Genomic DNA, 17,667 nt, shown 5'->3' on the forward strand with positions numbered 1-17,667 from the left:
AGTGAGTTCATGAGAAATAATACAGGCATGTACATAAATGGCAAAAGAGGGACTGGAGAGATAGTACAGCAGTTAGGAAACTTGCCTTGCAAGTACAAAGTACTTGCCTTGCCTTACAAAGTACTCCATATGGTCCCCTGAGCACCATCAGGAATGATCCCTAAGTGCAGAGTCAGGAGCGAGTCCTAAGCATTGCCAGGTGGGGAAGAAAGGAGGAAGGGAGGGAGGGGGTAAGAAGGAAATGGCAAAATAAATGTACTAAAAACATCATGTGTAGGGGGCGTGTCGGGTGGGGGAACATAATGCCTATTTCAAGGTCTCCTTTTACAATTCTGACTTGGACTAATGATTAAAAAGTGTCCAGAAAGTCCATCACAATCATCCAAATTCCAGCACTTTCCCCTTCCGCTTCCAACTATCACATGTCCACGAGGACTAGAACCCAAGAGTATGCTTTCCTCCCATTTAACCATTCAATAACTTGCCCAAAACAACTGATCTGGTTCATCTAAACCATGGCTGGAAAACGTTTTTTATGAAAAGCCAAAAGTAGCAAATATTTTAGGTTTTGCAGACTAGACAGTCTCTATACCAATTAACTACCCAACCTCTACTCTCAGGGACAAAAACAGCCGTAGACCACACATAAACTAATGAACATAGTACCTGTGTTCTAGGCAACACAGATGTGAATTGTATTCCACCACTCCCCAACTCCTCCCCACCCCACTATCCTGCCACCGGGAAAGGAAAAAAAAAAAGAAGAAGAAAAAGTTATGGGCTGGATTTAGCTCATAGGTTTTAGTTTGTGAACCGCTAGTTTTTTCCCACAAAGAAACAAGAGGGTGTAAGCCAGCAGTAAGTGTACCACAGCTTCAGAATGGAAATTTATTTCAAAGGAAATAATTATAAGTCATTAAAAATTTCTCAAAATCCTTTCAGCCCAGTAAAAGAGAGCACGATAGACTACAAAGTGCTTATACAGGTAGATACAAGCACATGCTTAATAAAATATTCTTTATCATCCCTCCAGATAGTATTCGCTCACTTCAGGAAACCATTTATTCTGGCCTTCTGACAGGCGATGGTCCTCGATTCCTTTGGATCCAGGCATATAAGCTACTGGTGCCGCAGTAGCAAGATTTTAATGCTCCTTTATTGCTCCCCTCCCCCCTCCCCCCCATTAATCCAAAGCTATAATAGCAGGACCTTCTCGGTCTGAACCTCAAGGCAGTGTTACTATCATTCACTAGGAAAGAGGGTAAGAAAACTGAAAGAGAAGATCAAGGACACGGCAGATTCTGGTAGAGGAGTACCTGAAGGACTGGTAGCATCACCCCCCTTTTCCCACTCAGAAAAAGGAGCCAGGTGCGAACTAAATGGAAATGGAAATGCAATGTTGTCTACTCCAGGGGGAACAAAGAACATTTCACTTTATGCAAAGTGCTCCCTAATGAGAGAACTCAGTTAGGCAGAGGGGAAACCACAGTAAGCCTTATCTACCCTTATGCTTTTACGCTTTTATCTAGACCACTCTGCCTCCAGCTGTGAAACTGACTGATGTTTTTAAAGCTCTAAGGAGCATCTACTTGTAACCATGGTTACTGCTTCAAAACAGTACCAAAAAGGAAAAAAAAAAAGTAGGAGGGGAGAGCAAGTGGAGAAGAGAAACAGTTTTCCTGACTTTCATCAAATGAGCTACAGTAACAGGAGCTGGATGCCTGGGAGGGCCCCTTAGCCACACCTAGCCACACCGTGCTTGGTCTCCCAGCCCCACAGCTGTGGATCACTTCACCACAGAGCTCTCCCAAAGCTAATTTAGTTATCCACAATGGTCAATATCTTATAAACCCAACCAATATTCTTGCTGGGAAGTCAGTGTATTTGATTTGCTGCAGAGAAGCTAAGTAGGAAAGAAAAAATTAAGAAGACAGGTTGCTTAGAAGTGTATGAATCTGAGTCCAAGGAGACACCCCTGGTTTTAATATAAAGTCAGCAAAGTAATTCTTCCCAACCTTTGTTAGTTAAGAATTCTAATAGAATCTCTTTCAAACTAAGCCTATAAGGGGCTGGAGCACTAGTACAGAGGGTACCAGTGCTTTGCACGTGGCTGACCTGTGCTGGATCCCTGGCACCCCATATGGTGCCCTGAGCACTGCCAGGAGCGATCCTGAGCACAGAGCCAGGAGTAAGCCCCGAGCACAGCCAGGTGTGGCCCCAACCAATAAACTAACCCTCTTAGCAGTCTTCTCAGTTTTTAAATAATTCCTTTACATACACTGCCAATCAATGTTTTATATGGGTACACTACAATAGACAGAATTGCACGCATTTGTGTAGTTTATAATCTGAGAAGAGCAATTAAGTGCATACAATTTCAAATTTTATTAATGTGCTATGAAGAACTAAAGGATATTACCTGGAATATCAAGAAAAATTTCTTGACATAGAGATCTACTGAAGCTGGGCAAGGTCCAGAGATTCATGGTGTTCTCTACTACCACATATGTTTAGATATTCTTTTAAAATGTAAGTTCAAAATGAAATAAATTAGCGGAGAACAGCAAAGGGTGCCAGGGAAGAGTATTCTCTAGGCCAAAGAAGAGCAGATGTTTCAATCCAGAAATCTGGGAGATGGGGATTAAATCTTCAGGGATTAAAGCCCCAGCAAAAAGCAAAGATCTTTTGTATTCACAAGCTACAGCTGAAAAATGTTCCAACCAAGTTTCAGGCAAGAATGAATATATTTTGTCTCATATATATCTCAGAGCAATCTGTAAGAAAGTGCAGTTATTTCTGGTTTGCAGAGGATAAACTGACAAGAGATCAAGTTAAATTGCCTTTATTGGTTTGATTCCAGAACCAGTGGTTTTTTTTCTTAATCATAATCCTATTATAAACCCTAAACATTTTTGAATCATTAATATTTTCTATTCATATTAAAAGCTTATACCTATCATATTTTGTATTGTTTATGCAATACTTTAGACAATTATCTAAATTTCAACAACTCTTTTCTTTTTTTTTTTTTTTGGGTCACACCCGGCGATGTACAGTGGTTACTCCTGGTTCTGCAGTCAGGAATTATCCTGGTGGTTGCTCAGGGACCATATGTGATGCTGGGAATCGAACCCGGGTTGGCTTTGTGCAAGGCAAACGCCCTACCTACTGTGCTATTGCTCCAGCCCCTCAACAACTCATTTAAAAAATCATTCTGAGGGGCCAGAGGAATAGTAGAGCGGGTAGGTCATTTGCTTTGCACACGGCTGACCTCAGGTTCTATCCCCAACACCTAATACGGTTCCTTGAGCCTGCCAGGAGGAATCCTTGAATGCAGAACCAGGATTACATCTTGAGGACTGCTGAGTATGGCCCCTTTCTTCACCCCCTCGCCCCAAATCAATCCGATAATAATCACTGGTCACCTCTGTGCTAGGAATCTTACTAAGGTAGTGAAATATAGTTATACTGGGGATGTTGTTCAGCAGAAGAATGTTAAGTTTCTCATGTGTAAGGGCTTGGGTTTGTTTCATCGCCAGCACCAAAATATAAGTAAATGAATAAAGACATTGATGGCAAAACTATTTTTTAAAAACCCTGCCTTTGGCTTAGAGAAATAACTCAAGTAGTAGACCACATGCCTCAGCTGTATGAGGTCCTGGTTTCGAATCCCAGCCCTGCACCAGCACCACAGGCAGGGGCAGCAATATAACTGCCACTATACTGCTGCACTGGACCACTGCGCCAGGACATGGATAACCAGCTGAGCATGGCCGGGAGTGGTCTTAGGTCTCCTCACACCCACTGGGTGTGGCTACTATGAAAGAGATGATATTCAGACCTTTAGCCCAGGGACGTGGCTCAGTAGGAAAGAATCCACTCTGCATGCCTGATGCCAAGGGTTTGATCCCTGGCACTGCACCACAACAAACATGACCTCCAGCAAACAACGATCAGACGTATGCGAGCATCACAAGTGTGTAACCCCTGCTTATGGCAACAACAATAAAGAGAAAGGAAGGGAGAGAAAATTCCTATCTTCCCAGCACTTCCATTTAGTGAGATGAGACAAAAGATAAATAAGACGAAACATGTAAAAATGTGCTCGTACTATGGAGAGAGGAAAATCAGGGAATACAGAAACTGTTGCTCTCCCCATGCCTCCCAAGAGCACAGATTTGTTAAGACACCAAGGCAGACGAGAACGAGCAATACTGAGTTTCTGCCCTCAAGCTGATCACACTCTAGTAAACACAAAATAAAGAATTTTAGAAAAGACAAACAGAGCTATGGGAACACACAAGAGTCACGAGGTAGAAGAACTGAGTTGCAATTTGGATTTTGGATATTGCTCTTACTCTTCTCTCTTCTTTTTAAATTTTAATTTTGGAACCATGATTTACAAAACTGTCGGTGGCAGGGTAGGGAAAAAAACATGTTAAAAAGGACTCCTTATACCTATATTTTAAAGTCACATTTTAAAACTTTATAAAACTTGGTTAGGGGGAATGAGGCCCATTGTTTTTACTGTTTTTGGCATATTGAATACGCCACGGGTAGCTTGCCAGGCTCTACCGTGTGGGCGGGATACTCTTGGTAGCTTGCCAGACTCTCCGAGAGGGATGGAGACTTTTAGGGCGGCCTCTAATCACCCTTACAGGTGTTCCCATAGTTCACACCATACTTGAGCCCCATCAAATATGGTGCGGAGAATCGCTATTAAGTGTCTTATGATGTGTCACGCGGCTGCTTTGTGGCTGCGCAGTCTTGAAAGCAGCCTGGAGCGTGGCTGTGGCTGGGTAGTGGATGGTAGTGACCATCCACCAATGAGATGGTCAGACTCCTTCATCAAAACCCTGAACAAACAGTTTGAGGCTCTTCATGTTCCTGGAGAGAGCAGATGCCACTGGGCTACACTAGCATGCAACAGGAACAAATGGAGATGTTACTGGTGCCTCCTCGAGCAAATCAATGAATAACAGGATGACAAGTGATACAAGTGAAAACTTGGTTTAAAAATATTTAAAGAAGACAACAAAATGCAGAGATAAATGGACTATTTTACAGCTTATGAAACTATTTAAGGGGCTAGAGAGATAGTACGTAGGGTAAGACCTTTATGGCTGACTCACGTTCAATTCCTGGCATCCAGTATCATCCCGTGAGCACCACCAGGAGTGATTCCTAAATGCAGAACCAGGCACACTGGTCCTTTGATTTATAGAAGGGCCAAAGAACTACATGAAGAAAAATTTAGAGATTGGAGAGCTCCTGATGATTAGAAAGTTATTAATATGCTCTTCCATTTGCATTCCCTCCTGATTTCCCTACTATTCTAGGATTAACATCAATTCCTTTAAGTTCAGAAATAAATGAAAAAAAATCTTTAGTACTAATCTTATGGGTTAAAGGAAAGACTTTAAATGGGATTAAATACTGAAAATTTGGTTTTGCAAGAAATCAGATGAATTATTTTGAACATTAACATCTTTTCTAATCAGTCCTGAAAGATCGAGCTTATAGTTTCATCCATGTTATAGAACAGACACCCCATTCTGCACATGACTGCAATACATGAGCCATGTTAACTAGGGGAGAATGAGTATAAAACCCAGAAAAAGTATAGATGAAAGCCTCAAATTATAGGTTTTGGCCAAAGAACTTTGGAATAAATGAAGAGAGAGAAAGAGAGGAGAAGCAGGTAAGATCACAGATACACTGCCACCGTCCTCTCCAAGTCGTTGGCCAGGGATGTCTGCTGGAATGAGGAAGCCTGCCTTGGGAACTCTTCTGTTCTGTTTCCTTCTGACACTGTGCACAGTGACTTCTGTTCTGCTTCCTGTTGACACTGTGCAAGGTGGATGCCTTCCAGAAGCATGCCCCCCAGGTGTAGCGTGCCCACCCCCTCAAAAACGGTGGATTTTCAGTTCAAGATAGTAAATTACCTCTTCTTAAACACCTCATGCAATAGGATCTAGAAGTGCAGGTACCCACAGAACAAGCGGAGCAAAGCACAAGACAACCAGCATGACTCTGCTTACTACCATGCTCTATACGGAAAGTCTTTATCAGAGGACTTGTAAGGTGAGCTTTGAGAGACAGCTGGTTAGGACCAACGTCAATGGATGGGATGTGGAGGGAAGAAGTGAATGGCAATAACATCTGTTAAAAGGAAAAGCAGGGGCTGGAGCAATAGCACAGCAGGTAGGGTATTTGCCTTGCACGCAGCCAACCTGGGTTCGATTCCCAGCATCCCATAGCTGGGCACCACCAGGAGTAATTCCTGAGTGCAGAGCCAGGAGTAATCCCAGTGCATTGCCAGGTGTGAACCAAAAAGCAAATAACTAAATAATTTTTTTAAAAAATGAAAAGCAGAGCCTAGCTTGTTAATTTTGTTCCTGTAAGTGCATGAAAAGGAAAGAACTTCACTTCCAACTCAACGTACAGCAAGTTGAAAGTTAATCTGTGGAATCTTGAGGCCAGGGATGATATTAAGTGGAAGAGCAATGCTTTGTAAAGAAGAACAGTGACCATTACACATCATACCAGCTTACCAAGATTGTAATATCTTAAGTGTTTAGGTGATCTATACCTAAGATATAATGAATCAGGTTTTACTGGTGTGGAATCTGCATTGAAATTGGGTCACTAAAGGATTGTTAGATATACTCAAACTGAATCACCAGTGATTTAGACCTTCATTTGAAAACACTGTAAAGAAGAACTGTTAAGACTCACCAACTGCTAGATGAAAACCAAAGGTGGAAAAGACTGACGGTAAAACAAAACAAAAACAAAACAAAAAAATGATATTAATAATGATGCTATGACCCAAAGAAAGCAAAGTACAGCAACTAAGAAGAAGAAATGTTCTAAATTTTAGGGCCAGAATGGTAGTACAGTGAGTAGGGTACATGTATGTGGCTGACCTGGGTTCCATCTTCAGCACTCTCTCTGGTACCCCTGAACTCACCAGGAGTGACCCCTGAGTAGAGTCCCTGCTGGGTGTGGGCCCCCCAAAATAAATAAATAAAATTTAAAGTCTGTGAATATGGCTAGGTGTGTCGCTCAGGGAAGAGCACTTGACTTGCCTTACATATGTGATTGCCCTGGGCTCAATTCTGAGCGCCAAAAGAAAAATAAGGCGGGGGGGGGGGGGGGGAAGGGGACAAGAATAAATATGAGTACATTCACACGAATGTGTCAAATCTTTAATATCTTTACACTAACAAAAGAAAAAATAGAGAAATGGTAGTTCTGAATACTGAATGTTTCTATTTTTATTTCCTTATTGGTCTTTGGACCACACCCAGCAGTGCTCAGGGCTGATTCCAGGCTACGTGCTCAGAGATCACTCCTGCCAGGCTCAGGGAACTATATGGGGTGTTAGAGACTGAATTCATGTCAGCTGCGTGTAAAACAAGTACCTGACCCACTGTACCATATTTCTGGTCTTTGAATCCAAACTTTCTAACATATTTTAAAATCAGAATAAAGTAAAAAAGTCAAATGAAAGGATAACCATATTTGCAAAAACAAGTATCATTAAATATTAATAACTGATAACATGAACCTATAAAATTAAGTGGCTAGAAGACCCTAAGTACAAAGAAACCAATCGAATCTCTGAGTGCACATGCCAACTTATCGGACACTGGGGGATTGTCAGTGTGATAATGTGGTGGGTAGGAAAGCAGGCCTGATCAATAGGCCCGCTCATTAGCTGTCAATGAGAAAAAGGTCACACAGCCATATAAGGAAACACTGTGACATGAATAGCTAAAACCACAGGAATCACCTAATGAAGGAATTCTGACACTGTGAAAACTTTCAATCTGAGACTTACATCTGACAGCTCTTTAGAAAAGGCAAGTCATGTGCTGGTGTGAGCACTTGGTCCTTCACTGTAAAAGTGGAATGAGTTTCAGAGTTCTACAATTGTTTTTTTCTTTTTGGGTCACACCCGGCAATCACAGGGGTTATTCCTGGCTCTGAACTCAGGAATTACTCCTGGCGGTGCTCAGGGGACCATATGGTATGCTGGGAATCGAACCCGGGTTGGCCGTGTGCAAGGCAAACGCCTTACCCACTGTGCTATCACTCCAGCCCCTCAGGGTTATACAATTAAGAGAGCAGCACCATGTATAAAATGTCTTTAAAACTATAGTGTGGAGGAGTTGTGTTCAGCTCTGTTTCTATTTTATTTTTATTGTTCTGGGGGTCACAACCAGTTGGTGCTCAAGCCAGAAGTGCTCCGAGGAAACTAGGGCCAAACCTGGCAGTGCTGGGGTTAGGAGTGAGGTGTGGTGCCAAGGATTGTTTCCAGGGCCACATATCCGGGGCCTCAACTCCCGACTGAATATGTGAAAGTCTAGAGAAGGGATCACAGCTTTAAGCAGCCTTTCAAAGAGCTTCTAATCAAAAAGATTTACAAACCTCTCTGGGCCAAGAGCAAAATAAAAGTGAAGCTATTCTTTCCAAGGCCTGACTTCATGCATGGCACGTACCAGGCCAAAATCAGGAATTCACTAAAAAAATTCTGAAAAGCTTTAAGATTTTAAACTTACCCCACTTATTTCTAAATCCCTCTGAGTAGTATTTAGTTATTTCTTAGCTTATAATTTCTTCTCTGACGCAGTTGTGAAGGGAACCTAAAAGGAGAAAAATAAGATATTAACTCAGACCACTTGAATAAAACACATGAAATGAATGCATTCCACTTTACAAAATAGGATGTGGACAGTAAATAAATTTAACATGCATAAAGTATTATTCTTAATTCATTAACATATACAACATTAGTTAGATAAATCACAGTGGGACATTTCTCTTAAAGCAAATAAAACCTAAAGATTTTATATGAATTTATGTATTTTTTTAAAAAAATTTTAATAGTGAGACATCATGAGGTACAGTTGCAGACTTACACATTTTTTAATAAAATGGGATATAGAAAAATATTACTTTCTCAAAACACTGACTAAAAGATTAAATCTGAAACTTCTAACGTAGATGATTAACTTTAATTTCATTGAAAAAAATTTTAACAACCTTAAAGTGAGACACAGTAATGAAATTATACCCAATTAAGCACGTGGCAAAACAGACTAAAAGGGAACTTTGGGGGGGGTGGAGGGATTGGGTCACAGCTGGAGGTATTCAGGGGCTACTCCTATGTCTATGCTCAGGAGTGACCCATGGTAATGCTAAGGGGACCATATGTGGTGCTTGAGATCAAGTCAGGGTTCACTGCATGCAAGGTTAAGTTAAAAACCTTAACTTCTGCACTATCTCTCTGACCCCCAAAAGGGAATTATAATTTCAATGAAAACTAGAAAATTAAGAATTAAAAAATGGTACTTGGGGACTTTCACATATAAGGGAAGTGAAATAGATGCCTATTTATCTATTCCCCTCAGCTGTAAAACAAAAACACACCATAAATAGTAAATAAAGGAAGAACACTCGAAACGTAGAGCGAAGAAGGTAATCCGAGTTAAAAGACACCACAGTGAGGTCTACAGGTTTTCTTTCATGACTTACAGATTCTAGAATATGTTCTGATGAAACTGGTAACCTACAAGTACCAATAGATCCAAAATACCCGGAAAACCAAACCAAGAAAACAAAATCCTGTTCTTCCCAGTTACAACATCGGAAAAGGCAAAACCTGGGCAAAGGCTACTGTACCCAAATATCATAAACTCAAAACAAATTGTGGACTCATCTCTCAGTGAAGGTCAAGTTGGGAGTCTATGTCTACCCTTGCCAGTGTCACAGAGTACCCACAACTCTCACGATGAAGTGCCAGAGAAGAGCTACTAGGAGTTGGTTCCCACCAGATGGTAACAGCCCCATCTGAAGTGATGATGAGCAGAGAACCAGAGTAAGCACTGAGCACCACTAGGTATGGCCCAAAAAACAAAACAAGAACCAAAAATATAACAAATCAAATGGAAATTTCAGAACTAGAAAACACAGTATCTAAGTGAAAAAGAAGCAGGGTAAGGAAGGGGGAAAGACTCAACTTTTTTCAAAACCTGAAAAAAAAAGAGTAAGAAGTGAGGAGGAGGAAGAGAAAGAGAACAGGGAGGAGGAGGAGGAAGAGGAGGAGGAGGAGGTGGAGGAGGAGTTGGGGACAGGGCTCACAGAGCCATCAGGGAGGAAATGAAGCTTCCAAAACTTGTTGTAGTAATATTTCTAGAACTTGGCAAAACACACAAACTTACAGATTCAAGAAGTTTAAAGAATCCTAAATCGGGTAAAAGCCCAAACCAATACATATCACGATATACTGTAGTTAAACTTCTGAAAACAAAAGACACCGCCCCCACACACACACACACATACACAGAAACACACAAAAACAACTAATGTAAATGGAGAGATTTACCTACAGAGGCAAACAATTGCAACGTTAGATTTCTCATTTGAAACAAAGGACGGACTTGATTTTTTACTGAAATCCACACTTGATCATCTGTGTCTCTATATTTTCCTCTTGTCCCTGATTCTGGGAACGGGTGTAAACTGAGATTGAATGCCAGATGAATGTAATAAAAGTTGTCTGGAGTGTGGGTCAGAGAAACTATAGTAAGTAAGGCTCTTGCCTTGTAAGCAACCAAACCCCAGATTCACATAGCGTTCCCCCAGGGCCTGGCCAGGAGTAAGCCCTGAGAATCACCTGGGTGCTCGGGGTGGCCCCTAACCAAACATAAGTTGTAGAGATTGTGGATAAAAATATCTTTTACAATAGATTTTCTTTAGTTTCTGGGGGACACTACAAACCAATCCCATCAGAATTTCAGCTAACTGGAAGCCAGTTTTCTATCATATAACACCTGGTCTGCTTTTATATGTAGCTAACCCTCACTGCTAGGATATAATTATGGGAGACGGTAATGGAAAGACTGGAATGTTCTCTAGGATTCTTCCTCTATCTCTGCAAGCCCATGATTGCTGAAAATTTTGTTGAGCTTCTCTGCTCTTAGCTGTTATTTTCTAATCAACATTTTTTACCTACTGGCTTGTGCAGCTCACTAAAAAAATCAAGTACAGAGGCTGGAGAGAGAGTACAAAGGGTCAGATGCTTGTCTTGTATGCACTGGGCCCAGGGTTCAATCCCCAGCATCCCATATGGTCTCCTGAACATGCCAGGGTAATTCCTGAGTGTAGAGCCAGAAGTAACCCCTGAGCATCACCAGGTGTGGCCTCAAAAAAAAAGCAGAGGAGCAGTGGGAGTGAGAGTACAGCAGGTAGGGCATTAGCCTTGCATGTGGCTGACCCAGGTTCAATCCCCAGCACCTGAACACCATCAGGAATGATCCTTGAGCTCAGCATCAGGAGTAAGCCCTGAGAAGAGCAGGGTGTGGCACACACACCCCACACACACAAAAAGAAGAGGGAGAACCTTGCCTTTCCACAAACAATTTACAAATCAAATGACATCATGTTTGGATTTTTCAAAAAAAATATGGATGAGGAGGAGGGAGACTGGCCATACTGGCCGTTGTTGGAGGCAAGAAGGAATTCATTATTTTGTCTACTTTAACATATGTTCACAATTTTCCATAAGAAAACATATTCTAAAATATATACCTCATGGTTCAGAAATTCCACTACGATGTTTAAAAAAAAAGTAATTAATGGGGCCAAAGATACAGCTCAGTACAAGAGTATTTGCTTCATAAGAATGAGAGTCTGCACATTCAATCCCTGGCATTAAATATATCTCAAACCCTATGGGCAGGAATGCAATCAATTCAGGCCAACATTCTACCACTTTCTGCCTTTTAAAATTATTTTTGGTTTTGAATGGAGAAATAGTAGAGTCAACAGGGCGCTTGCAGTTGACCTGGGTTCAATCCCTGGCACCCCATTCGTCCCCTGAGCACTGCCAATAATGTGGTCCCTAAGTGCAGAACTGGAGTAAGTAACCTGACCATTATCAGATATGCTCCCTCCCCGACCAAAAAAAAAAAAAAAAATAATAATAATAAAAAACACAAAATAAAATAATAAAGTAACTTTTGCCTTTTAAAAGTAGCAACTTCAGGGGCTGGAGAGATAGCACAGCAGGTAGGGAGGGCGTTTGCCTTGCACGTGGTTGACCCGGGTTCGATTCCCAACATCCCAGATGGTCCCCTGAGCACCACCAGGAGTAATTTCTGAGTGCACGAGCCAAGAGTAACCCCTGTGCATTGCTGGGTGTGACCTAAAAAAGCAAAAAAAAAAAAAAAAAGTAGCAACTTCAGGTGGGGATGTGGCTCAGTGGTACAGTGCCTGCCTTGCATGTTGTGTGCATAGCTTTGTTCAGTCCCAGTATCACAAAATAGATAGGTATTAAAATAGAAATTCCATGAGGTTTCACTAATGAGATTCTAAAAGCAAATACTTCTTACTAGAGTAAATTATTATGTGTGTGTGTATATATATATATATAAATATATATATATATTCCTGAAAATGTGTATGAAACATTTTTTTTAAAGTGGGGTGGGACCAAGGGGGAAAGGGTGCTGTCCCTCCGCCTGCTCCCCCTAGGCGGCTAGGTGGCCGCCATCTTCCAAAGGACATTGGACAGTCAGTTTAGGCCCACAGTGACAAGACGAGGGGGTACTCATGGGATGGGGGTGAAGCCAGCCCTTTCCTCCCTGTCCCAACAAGACCACGAGTCACCATCCACGAACGGCCTCTCTAGCTCCTAATCAAGTTGCTTAATGGCCATGATCCCAGAGACTCAGAAATAAATCTCGAAACCCAGCGGCTTTTGGCAGAAATGCATCTGGTCCCTGCAGTAGGTTACTGGTGCTGGGCCACCCCAGGTTGGAATAGGTTTCGTGCCTTGGCCTGTTCCCCCTGGCAGCCTGTGGCCGTCATCTTCCGGAGGCCACTGGACTGTCAGGTTTGGGCCCGCAGTGACGAGACACATGGGGCCTCATGGGATGGGGGTGGAGCCAGCCCTTTCCTGCCCATTCCAACGAGACCCTGAGTCGCCGCCCACAAACGGCCTCTCTGGCTCCTGATCAAGCTGCTTAATGGCCATGATTCCAGAGACTCAGAAACAAATCTTGAAACCCAGCGGCTTTTGGCAGAAGTGCGTGCAGACCATGCAGTAGGTTACTGTTGCTGGGCCACCCCAAGGGGGGAAGGGTGTTGTCCCTCTGCCTGCTCCCCCTGGACAGCTCAGTGGCCGTTATCTTCCAGAAGTCATTGGACAGTCAGGCTTGGGCCATCAGTCACAAGGTATGTAGGGCCTGATGGGATGGGGGTGGAGCCGGCCCTTTCCTCCCCACCACAACAAGACGGAGAGTCACCGCCCACGAACGGCCTCTCTGGCTCCTGATCAAGCTGCTTAATGGCCATGATCCCAGAGACTCAGGAACAAATCTCGGAACCCAGCAGGTTTTGGCAAGAAATCCCTCCGAATTTAATTGTTAAAATTTCGTAATTTCAAAATCGCACGGTCACTACTGCAGTCACACGATGTCGTATGTTATTTATAACCAGCAATAGAAAACAAATTGTCTACTGTTGCCTTTGCAGCAGAACTGAGGGTTTGGGTAAAATTCCAAATAATAATGGTGGGTCTGGTGTCAAAATGTTGAATGTAATCAAAGTATAGAGAGAGTAACTTGGAAATCATCTGCCCCACAGATAGGGGAAGAGTGTGGGATGGGGGGTATACTGGGGATTTTGGTGGTGGATAATGGGCACTGGTGAAGGTACGGGTGTTTCATTGTATGACCGAGACTTAAACCCAAAAGCTTTGTAACTGCTCTCACGGTGATTCAATAAATAAAATCATAAAAAATGGGGGGAAAAAAGGAAGGTGGAGTTCATGCACAATTCCATCAGCCTAATCAGTGGCTGAATAAATAGCAGTACTCCTACAACAGAAAGAAAGAAAGAAAGAAAAAGTGGGGTGGGAGAAATCAAACCACAGGGAAGGTACTTGCCATACACTTGCCTGACTCAGGTTGGGTCCCTGGCTCCTCATATATGTCTCCTGAGCCCCCCCAGGAGTGACCCCTGAGCAGAGCTAGGAGGAGGCCCTCTGCACTGTTAAGTGTAGCCCAAAAACAAGCAAAAAGATACAAGTGAAAAATCTATCCTCTCATTTCATACAAAATATTATATCAATATTCTCTATTTTGGGTTCACATGGCCAACCCAGGTTTCATCCCGGAACTCCATATGGTCCCCTAAGTTGTCTCTGAGCACAGAGCCAGGATTAAACTGTAAGTACAGGTGGTGGGACCCAAAGTCCCTAGCATCCTCAAAGGTAAATAAAAGTTTCTCTAATCAAATAAGCATCAGATTGAGGCCCAAAGTGAGAATGCTTGATGAAACTAAAAAACCGGAGAAACAGGACAATTATTGCTGTCTAGCTGAAGGGGTAGGGAGGTGCACAGAGTTCAGGTAAATTTCTAATACAGTTTTATTTTGATCCTTAACATTGCTTTAAATAACTAAGATTTCAGGAAAATGTTTACTATATTATATATATAGTGGGTAGGGCGTTCGCCTTACAAGCGGCCAACATGGCCGACCCGAGTTCGATTCCTCCGCCCCTCTCGGAGAGCCCGGCAAGCTACCGAGAGTATTCGATAGGCCAGACACAGTAACAACAAAGTCTCCAATGGAGACATTACCGGGCCCGCTCGAGCAAATAGACGATCAACGGGAGGGCATTTACCTTTACCTTTATATTATATATAAATGTTACTTAATCTCTCTCCTTCTATATGAACAATTTAAACTCTTTAAATGAATAAAAATTACATTTGCACAGGAGAAAAAATTATCAGATTACTATCCATAGTTCAGGATGAAAAAAATGAGGGACTGGAGCAATAATACAGAAGGTAGGGTACTTGCTGTGCATACGACCAACCCAGGTTTGAGCCCCAGTAACCAATATAGTTCCCCAGCACTGCCAGAAGTGATCCCTGAGTGCAGAGTCAGGATTAAACCCTGAGTACTTTCATCCCAGGGATACAAGGATGGTTCAACATTCGGAAATCAATCAACATAATCCATCATATCAACAAAAGAAAAGACAAAAATCATATGATCATATCGATAGATGCAGAGAAAGCATTTGACAAGATCCAGTACCCATTCATGATGAAAACCCTTGCCAAAATGGGGATAGAGGGGACTTTCCTCAATATAGTTAAAGCCATCTACCACAAACCTACAGCAAATATCATCCTCAATGGGGAAAAACTGAGAGCCTTCCCCCTAAGGTCAGGGACGAGACAAGGATACCCACTCTCTCCACTGCTGTTCAATATAGTACTGGAAGTACTTGCAATAGCGATTAGACAAGAAAAAGATATTAAGGGCATCCAGGTAGGAAAGGAAGAAATCAAGCTCTCACTATTCGCAGATGATATGATACTATACTTAGAGAACCCTAAAACCTCTACCAAAAAACTCCTAGAAACAATAGGCTTGTATAGTAAAGTGGCAGGCTATAAAATCAATACCCAAAAATCCATGGCATTCCTATATGCAAATAGTGAAAGAGAAGAAAGTGACATGAAGAAAACAATTCCATTCACAATTGTGCCCCAGAAAATCAAGTACCTAGGAATCGCCTTAACTAAGGAAGTAAAGGATCTGTACAAAGAAAACTACAAAACGCTACTTCAGGAAATAAAAGAGGACACGAGGAAATGGAAAAATATCCCATGTTCATGGATGGGGAGAATCAACATTGTCAAAATGGCAATACTTCCCAAGACACTGTACAAATTCAATGCAATCCCTATAAGGATACCCATGACATTCTTCAAAGAAATGGAGCAAACACTCCTGAAATTTATATGGAACAATAAGCCCCCACGAATAGCTAAAGCAATTCTTGGGAAAAAGAAAATGGGAGGAATCAACCTACCTAACTTCAAGCTCTACTACAAAGCAGTAATAATCAAAACAGCATGGTACTGGAACAAAGGCAGAGTTGCAGACCAATGAAACAGAGTTGAATATACTGACACCTCCTCCCAAACATATAATCATCTAATCTTCGATAAGGGGGCAAGAAAAGTGAAATGGAGCAGGGAAAGCCTCTTTAATAAATTGTGCTGGCAAAACTGGTCTGCTACATGCAAAAAAGTGGGCTCAGATCTCTGCCTAACGCCATGCACAAAAGTAAGATCGAAATGGATTTATGACCTCAACATCAGACCGGAATCCATAACGTTTATTGAAGACAAAGTTGGCAAAACTCTCCATGATATTGAAGTTAATGGTATCTTCAAAGATATCACACCACTGGCCGAGCAAGTAAAAACAGAGATAGACAAATGGGACTATCTTAAACTAAGAAGCTTCTGCACCTCAAAAGAAACAGTGACCAAAATACAAAGACAGCCTGCAGAATGGGAAAGAATGTTCACCAAATACACAACTGACAAGGGGTTGATATCAAGGATATACAAGGTACTGGTTAAACTACACAAGAAGAAATCACCCAACCCCATCAAAAAATGGGGCGAGGAAATGAACAGAAACTTTCGCAAAGAAGAAATCCGAATGGCAAAAAGGCACATGAGAAAATGCTCCACATCACTAATCATCAGTGAGATGCAGATCAAAACCACAATGAGATATCATTTCACACCACAGAGACTGGCCCACATCCACAAAAGCAACAGGTGCTGGCACGGATGTGGCGAGAAAGGGACCCTCCTTCACTGCTGGTGGGAATGCAAGCTGGTCCAACCCTTTTGGAAAACAGTATGGACGATTCTCAAAAAATTAGAATTTGATCTCCCATTTGACCCAGCTATAGTACTCCTGGGAATATATCCCAGAGAGGCAAAAAGGTATAGTCGAAGTGACATCTGCAATTGTTTGTTCATTGCAGCACTCTTTACAATAGCCAGAATCTGGAAAAAACCTGAGTGCCCGAGGACAGATGACTGGTTAAAGAAACTTTGGTACATTTACACAATGGAGTACTATGTAGCCGTTAGAAAAGATGAAGTTATGAAATTTACATACAAGTGGTACTACATGGAAAGTATCATGTTAAGCGAAATGAGTCAGAAAGAGCGGGATAGACACAGAAAGACTGCATTCATCTGGGGAACATAAAGCAACAGGAATGGCTGAGATTAGTACCAGGAATTTTGCTCCTTAACTTGAAGGCCAGCCACATGTGCTAGGTGAAAAGGAAGCTCAGATAGAGAAGAGAGCACCAAATAAAGGGTGCTGTGAAGACCCTCCCAGGGTGGGAGAGACATGCTGAAAGTGGTCTGTGGACCAAACATGATTGCCACTCAATGCCTCTCTTGCAGAGCACAATACCCAAAAGAAGAGAGAGAGAATAGGGGGGAATGCCCTGTTACAGCGGCAGGGTGGGACTGGGGGGGTGGATGGGGGGTGGGAGGGATGCTGGGACCCGTGGTGGGGGAGGATGGGCACTGGTGGAGGGATGGGTACTTGATCATTGTATAACTGAAACCCAAGCACAAAAATTTATAAGTCTATAACTGTACCTCATGGTGTTTCACTAATAAAAAAAAAATGATAAAAAAATAAAATAAAATAGTAAAAATAATCTAAAAAAAAAAAAAACCTGAGCACTGCTGGTTATGGCCCCAAAACAAAACAAACAAAAAATGCATATATATAATCATCACAACTGAGCTC

General features: G+C 42.1%; 1 protein-coding gene across 6 annotated transcripts in view; it reads right to left on the reverse strand.

Moving 5' to 3' along the window:
- NCOA1 (nuclear receptor coactivator 1) overlaps positions 1 to 17,667 on the reverse strand; it is a 227,458-nt gene that overhangs the window by 145,595 nt on the left and 64,196 nt on the right. For all 6 annotated transcript variants that reach the window (XM_056128705.1, XM_056128714.1, XM_056128695.1 and 3 more), the window contains exon 3: positions 8,568 to 8,651. The gene's annotated coding sequence lies outside the window, so the exon portion shown is untranslated. The remainder of the gene's footprint in view (positions 1 to 8,567; positions 8,652 to 17,667) is intronic.

Source organism: Sorex fumeus, unplaced genomic scaffold (genome assembly GCF_029834395.1).
Source record: "Sorex fumeus unplaced genomic scaffold, SorFum_2.1 ptg000006l, whole genome shotgun sequence".
In the NCBI taxonomy this organism is placed as follows: domain Eukaryota; kingdom Metazoa; phylum Chordata; class Mammalia; order Eulipotyphla; family Soricidae; genus Sorex; species Sorex fumeus.